Genomic DNA, 6,096 nt, shown 5'->3' on the forward strand with positions numbered 1-6,096 from the left:
GTATTGTACGAGGTACAATATCAATTTCATATCCATAAAATGCAAACAATCGCATAGAATGCTCTAGGTCGCAAGAAATGTTTAATTTTCGAGTTAAAACAGCTCCGACTGCAACGGGCTAATGCAACATAATAATTGCCAGTTTATCCGAGCAATAACAAAAATATCATAATAAATCACATAAATCTTGTTTTATAGTTACCGGCAGCGTGAAGCGGAGTATTGAAATCGGTAGTGTTCTGTTACGTATAACGAGAAAAGTCTGTATAAGAACATCGTAAAGTCCATTCCGATGATAGTCATTATCCAATGACTTCATCGTTACAGGCCGGAATATTTACAGCTTCCCATCAAAATTCTATTAGATATTATCTTCAAACAGGAAACTAACCCTCGTTCGTCTTGATACCTCCATCTCCTGTTATGCTTTGAAAATATACAGGCTCTTTCCGAGTACATTAAGAAAATGAATTCTTCGTCTACACGCAGTTTATGGGCTTGGCTCGTTCATTTTTCTGGCACGCGAACGGTAGCCATTGATACGCAGCTTCTAGCGTCGATTTATTGCTTTCGGTACTAGCTTATGACGTTACGAAAAAACGTTATGAAAGGTGCACGATCGTATTCTAATAGCAAAAAGAAACTCGAATCCATTACGATTTAATGGATTGAAATAATGACAAGAAAAACTCGAACGAATAGAACAAAGCTGTCAAAGATTTACTTGTCTATATACTGCTCTTTCTCTTTTGAAACCTCCCTTTTACGTTCTGATTTTATTTCAACGAATTAAAATACCATAAAATGCTCAAATGAATTAAATATATTTAATGTATAATATGCTTCTTTTTCTTTAAAATATTCAAATTTTAAAATGCTTGTTCTCATAAAAAAATTATAGACTTGATTATAGAAATGAATAACAACCTCCCCTTTACATTCTAGTTGCATTTTAAAGAACCATTTACGAATTTACGACTCGACAATTATGGAAAGTGTGAACAATTATAGAATTGTGACTGGAACTGGTGCATTCGATGTAAATGCGACGACAATTTCGCAGCGAGAGTGTGAAACACAGCAAAAGCTATTTGTAATTGAAACTTTCTAATGTGTACGGGACCGAGTTTTGATTTAACGTCGTAATAAGGAAAGCTCGTAAACTGCTATCTGGCCGTTTCCATCGCATTCCGTCACGTTTCCTTCGGAAGATACATCTCAACCGCAACTTTTATGAGTGCGGTAGCACGGCCAAGTCACGTACGACAAATATCATAACACGAATTCCGGAACTCCCGAAGAGCCGAACTATTGTTTGCAGATCGTTCCCCGGGGCCTCTCTTCCTAGTTATTTACGAATGGGCGAAAAATTGTTTGCAGTTATGGCCGTCGGGCTTAGCGAAATCCACGAGTCAGCACGTGAATTGTTTCCGAAGCGACAGCTGTTTGTCTTCAAACATTTACCGGTTTTATGCGCGCGGCGAATAATTTTTATTGCGACAGTGCTCGGACGATTTTCCAGAGTCAATAATATTTAATGGAAGTGAAAATGTCAACACAATATTTACGCTCTGCCCACCGGATTCTTTTCGAGGATGTTTTTCTGTCATTGACGCTTTCTTCAAGTATTGTGTATACTGACCGAATGTATACAATTTATTTATTGTGTTGTATATTTTTGCATTCTTTGAAATTGACTGTAATGATACACGAAAAGTTAAATCTTTCAACTGAACAAGTTTTATCTGTAATTACTAGACTGTGGATCTTTAAGCAAAATAAATATCTTCTAAATTCATTGTGACAATATATACACTTAAATTCTTCTAATGTCACTTTTGTCACGTCAAGCATTTCCGAAAAATATACAGTGAGCCACGAAAGTATTCGAACGCCCTTTAAATTTTAGGTTATTGATATAATATATTTATATAAGATAATGAAATTTTCTGCATGTGTATAACTAACATAGATCTACAAAACATATATTTTAAATTTTCATTGAGGACCCAAAGAAAGAAGTTTTAAAAAATGCCTTTTTTATTTCTGCATGTAACCTTGTAAATTATCATTTCATAAACCAATGCTTCTAATGGATTATAAAAAATCAGGTCGGTTGGTAGAATTATAAAAAAGTTTTAAAGGAACCCATTTACCCAAACCCATTTCTATTAAAAAATAATTAGTTATGTTTATACGGAACAGAAATTAATTTGTACTGAATGTGACAAGGAACTAGGTTCCACTGTGATTTTGTAACTTTTCTTAACAGACGAGTGAACAGAACACACATAAAATTATGTAAACATTCATAAAGATCAGGAATTGAGATTATTAGGTGCCAAGGATTAATAGCTTTGCAGCTTTCAGAAACATAACATGTAAGAAAACTGACGTTCCTGATTTCAAAGTCACAAGACGGTCGACTTAAACTCCAAGGTGCGACGACACGTTATTGTTAGCTCCTATTAACAAGTCGTTACGATATTTCACACGCGAACCTGGCATTGTTCTAATACGAAGTAGAAGAACAAAGTTTCTTATACACCGCCGACCTTTCGCAACTAAAAGTACCGTGTTGGCCTGAAATTGGCTTCTTGAAAATATTTCTAAAAGTCAACACTGGAGAAAATATATAGATTACTAAATTCTTGAAAATTACTGAATGAATACGATGTAACAATACGGAGAATGATTAAATAAAAAGAGAATTGTCAAATCTAACAATTACGAGGTACAGAAGCTACTTTTTTCTTAATAATTTCACAGATAACGATGCAACAGTGCTTTTAAATTCTTAAAACTTTATTATTGATGCATATAAAATCCACAGTTTATTAATAATACTTGTGAACATGCGCCAATAACTTTGCAGAATCAGAAGAAAATATGAAATTATAATAAAAGATTCAGCAATATATTATTTTCAATGCTGTACAAAATAGTACAAGAAATAAATTTCAGAAAACTTGTGTTACCATTTTGCAGGAAGATCCGGGTGTCTGCGAATAAATAATTGATCTGTAGAATTGTGGAGTAAAAATTTGGACAGATTGGTACGTTCAGCTGTTAAGTTGTACGTTCCATGGCGAAAGATTAGTTTCGCGCGTCGAGAGAGTTGTTCATATCCGTAAAAGCCCACGCCTCCGTCCCGGAAACGGATACCTCGGAAAGGTTACAAATTACTTAATTATCACGTTGCTGCTCGAAATGCAGCTCGAACGGGGAAGAAAAGCTAGGGACACCCGGAACTGCTAGCAATGGGTGCCGGGCATAAATTATTTCGCGGGACTGCGGCTAAAACGAATTGACCCTCGGGGTCGAGAATAGAGCGGCTCGCGACAGGAATAAAGATGGCGCAACGCTTCTTTCAGCCGCCGGTAATTATTCCCACCTCAAGAGCCTTTTCGGCGAAATCCGTGTAAAACGTTTCAAGCATATAGCACTCGCATGGTCAGTGAAAAAAAAAGCTGAAATCAAGCGACTGTCAAGCCCAATGACTGATCGCCTTCGGAATCGCTTATTCTTTCGTTGTATTCGGACTTCAACAGAGCACAATGTATCTGCACTCTGCGACTCTTTCAACGAATGACAATAACGGGATTGTCCTCTCTTGACACACTTCGTTATTTTTGTGAGCAGTTAGAGCACGTGACAAAATAATGTGCCCAAAGATGTGCCGACATCCTCATACGATTTTAAATATTAGAGTACATCAATTATAATTTTCCAAATTTACGTGAGTACAGAGCATTTAATAATTGATGTATCTATTTTATTTAACCATACCTAGTTGTTCTAATTTCTTAGGATTTGAAAATTCACTTCATTCGTTTTCATTTTCCTAATTCACTTGAGTGCATAAAGTTTAACAATTGACATTTCAATGTTTAGTCCTCTACAATATGATAAATTAATCATTTAGCAATTATTAAAAAGAAAGAAGAATATGCGATTTGAAATAATTTGGTAACGAAGTATGCCCGTGAAGGTAAACTAATTTTAATGGAGTTAGAGCTCCGTTCTGTATATTTTTACATCTTCCAACGAATTGTTCCAAGATTATTTGTAAACACCTTTCCAGATTACTGTCAGCTTCTATAATTAACACAGGCGAGCATTTATGCCTATGATTGAATACTTAAAAGAATGATTCAGTTTACACTTGAAATCATTTTCTACAACCCATAATCTGCAAGCAATCATGAACATTGTAAACACTTACAGGAAAAGTTCATGCGATAGGTCACGTAATGCGAGTGAACTATTCTACATGCAAAATTATGTTAATTGTGTAGAACTTCATTCTTGAATCAAGCGTGGAACAGCAATTTATTTTTAGAAATGAAGTTACGCTTGTAAATACAAGATACACATTTTATATTAATTATTCATGTCAGAACTTGTTGGAACATATAATATTGTTAGTAGACTCATCTTGAACACAATTTATTAAACATGTAATATAAAGTTGATTGTCGAGGTTGAAAAAATTATTTTGTAATATCCCAATCCTTTCCGAATAAAACAAAAAAAAATTTAGCTCAATCGGACAAAACGTTCTTGAGATAAAAATTCGTAAGTGAGGCTCGTTTTCGCCGAAATGGGCAAAAATTGAAAACTTTGAAGGCCTGCCATTTAAAAAAAAATTCGAAACCGGCAAAATGATGACTTAAACCCCCCCTAATTTCGCATGGACTACAACATATTTCAGTTAGAACAAAATCGGCGATGGTGCCTGCAAAAAGTGATCGATTTGCCATGGAATGACCCGTATGTCACCAATAAAATTTTATTTCTCTTTTATTGATATTTAGCCATTATCAATGGCAAAGAAAATCGAATCAAAGCTGCAAAATAAATTACAAAGCAAATGGTTAAAACGACACAAAGAGATTAATTCTGCTAATAAAAATTAATTTATGTCAAAAATGGCAACTTGTAGAATTCTCGTCCCCATAAAAAACGAGTGCTGCCCTTCTGATTAATTTTTGCACGAGCCAATTTATCAATCACGCTGGAATCCTTAATTCCTGTCCTTATTTCGAGCACGGATAAAGAATGAATAAAGGGTTTAAAGCAAGAACTTCAAACGGACATCGATTACCTAGTAGAGCAACTATTCCAAAGAAAGCAGCTGGAGAGGTGGTTCAATGAAAAGTTAAAAGAAATAGCGAAACACGTTGCTCCGGTGGAGCGGATCAGGCAAGGCACTCTTAGGAATGGTTCGAGATGAAGAAGCAAGACCGGAAGCCCCCGTTTCCTCCATTTGCGTCGGCCTCGGCAAGGCTGGCCGGTTGAAAAACTGTCGGTTCGCCAGGTAAGAGTTTGCACGCGTGCAGCGCGCGTGCACGCAACCATCTTCGAATGTCCGCATCCGGGGTTAGCACGGTACCTAATGAACGATTAAGGCGGCGCTGCCGCATACAGACCGTCATTATAAACTCCAGAAGTGGTGAGCCATTATTTTTTTAATACGCGGGATTCCTGGCTGAGTTATCCCGGTATTTCGAACATCCTTTGCGTGAACATTCATAATTAAATGTTTCCCCCTCGGCCATTGTGCCGAGACCATCGCCTCCGAGAGATTATCAAAATGGTGTAATTAAACGGGGGACCGCAGATTCGAGATTCTTCGGAAATACTCCTTTGATTGTGGACTTCGGAGCATTTAAAATCATATGAATTGTGCTGTTCGTCTGTGCAATCGCAGACATGGAATAAGAACAACTTATTTAGTTGTATTTTTAATCTGCTAAATACACAGACATCAAATTTGAAGGTAAATTATTTGCAGTCGGTCTATCAGAACAAAAATGAATTTTTAAGTCTAATATACAATTTTTGGGTAAACTTTACTTTACTGGACACAAAAGTAGTACCTTTCTCTTACGAATTATGATGTATTTGGTATGTAATCCAGAAGATTTGTACCCGGCGCGGATGCAGATCGTAGTTTCGATCCTCTAGGATCAATAGTTGAGGAGTTATGCTTGCTTAAAGTTGAGCAGTCTGCAGTGTTTTTGACAGGTAAGGGCGCCGCCATATTGGTTTGCTGTTACCCCATATGATGACAGTTTGTTTTAAACACTAAAG

At 36.3% G+C, this 6,096-nt stretch overlaps 1 protein-coding gene across 4 annotated transcripts in view; it reads right to left on the bottom strand.

Moving 5' to 3' along the window:
• Positions 1 to 6,096, bottom strand: part of LOC143211076 (uncharacterized) — a 269,477-nt gene that overhangs the window by 99,728 nt on the left and 163,653 nt on the right. The window lies entirely within an intron of this gene.

This window comes from Lasioglossum baleicum, chromosome 8, assembly GCF_051020765.1.
Source record: "Lasioglossum baleicum chromosome 8, iyLasBale1, whole genome shotgun sequence".
Classification (NCBI taxonomy): domain Eukaryota; kingdom Metazoa; phylum Arthropoda; class Insecta; order Hymenoptera; family Halictidae; genus Lasioglossum; species Lasioglossum baleicum.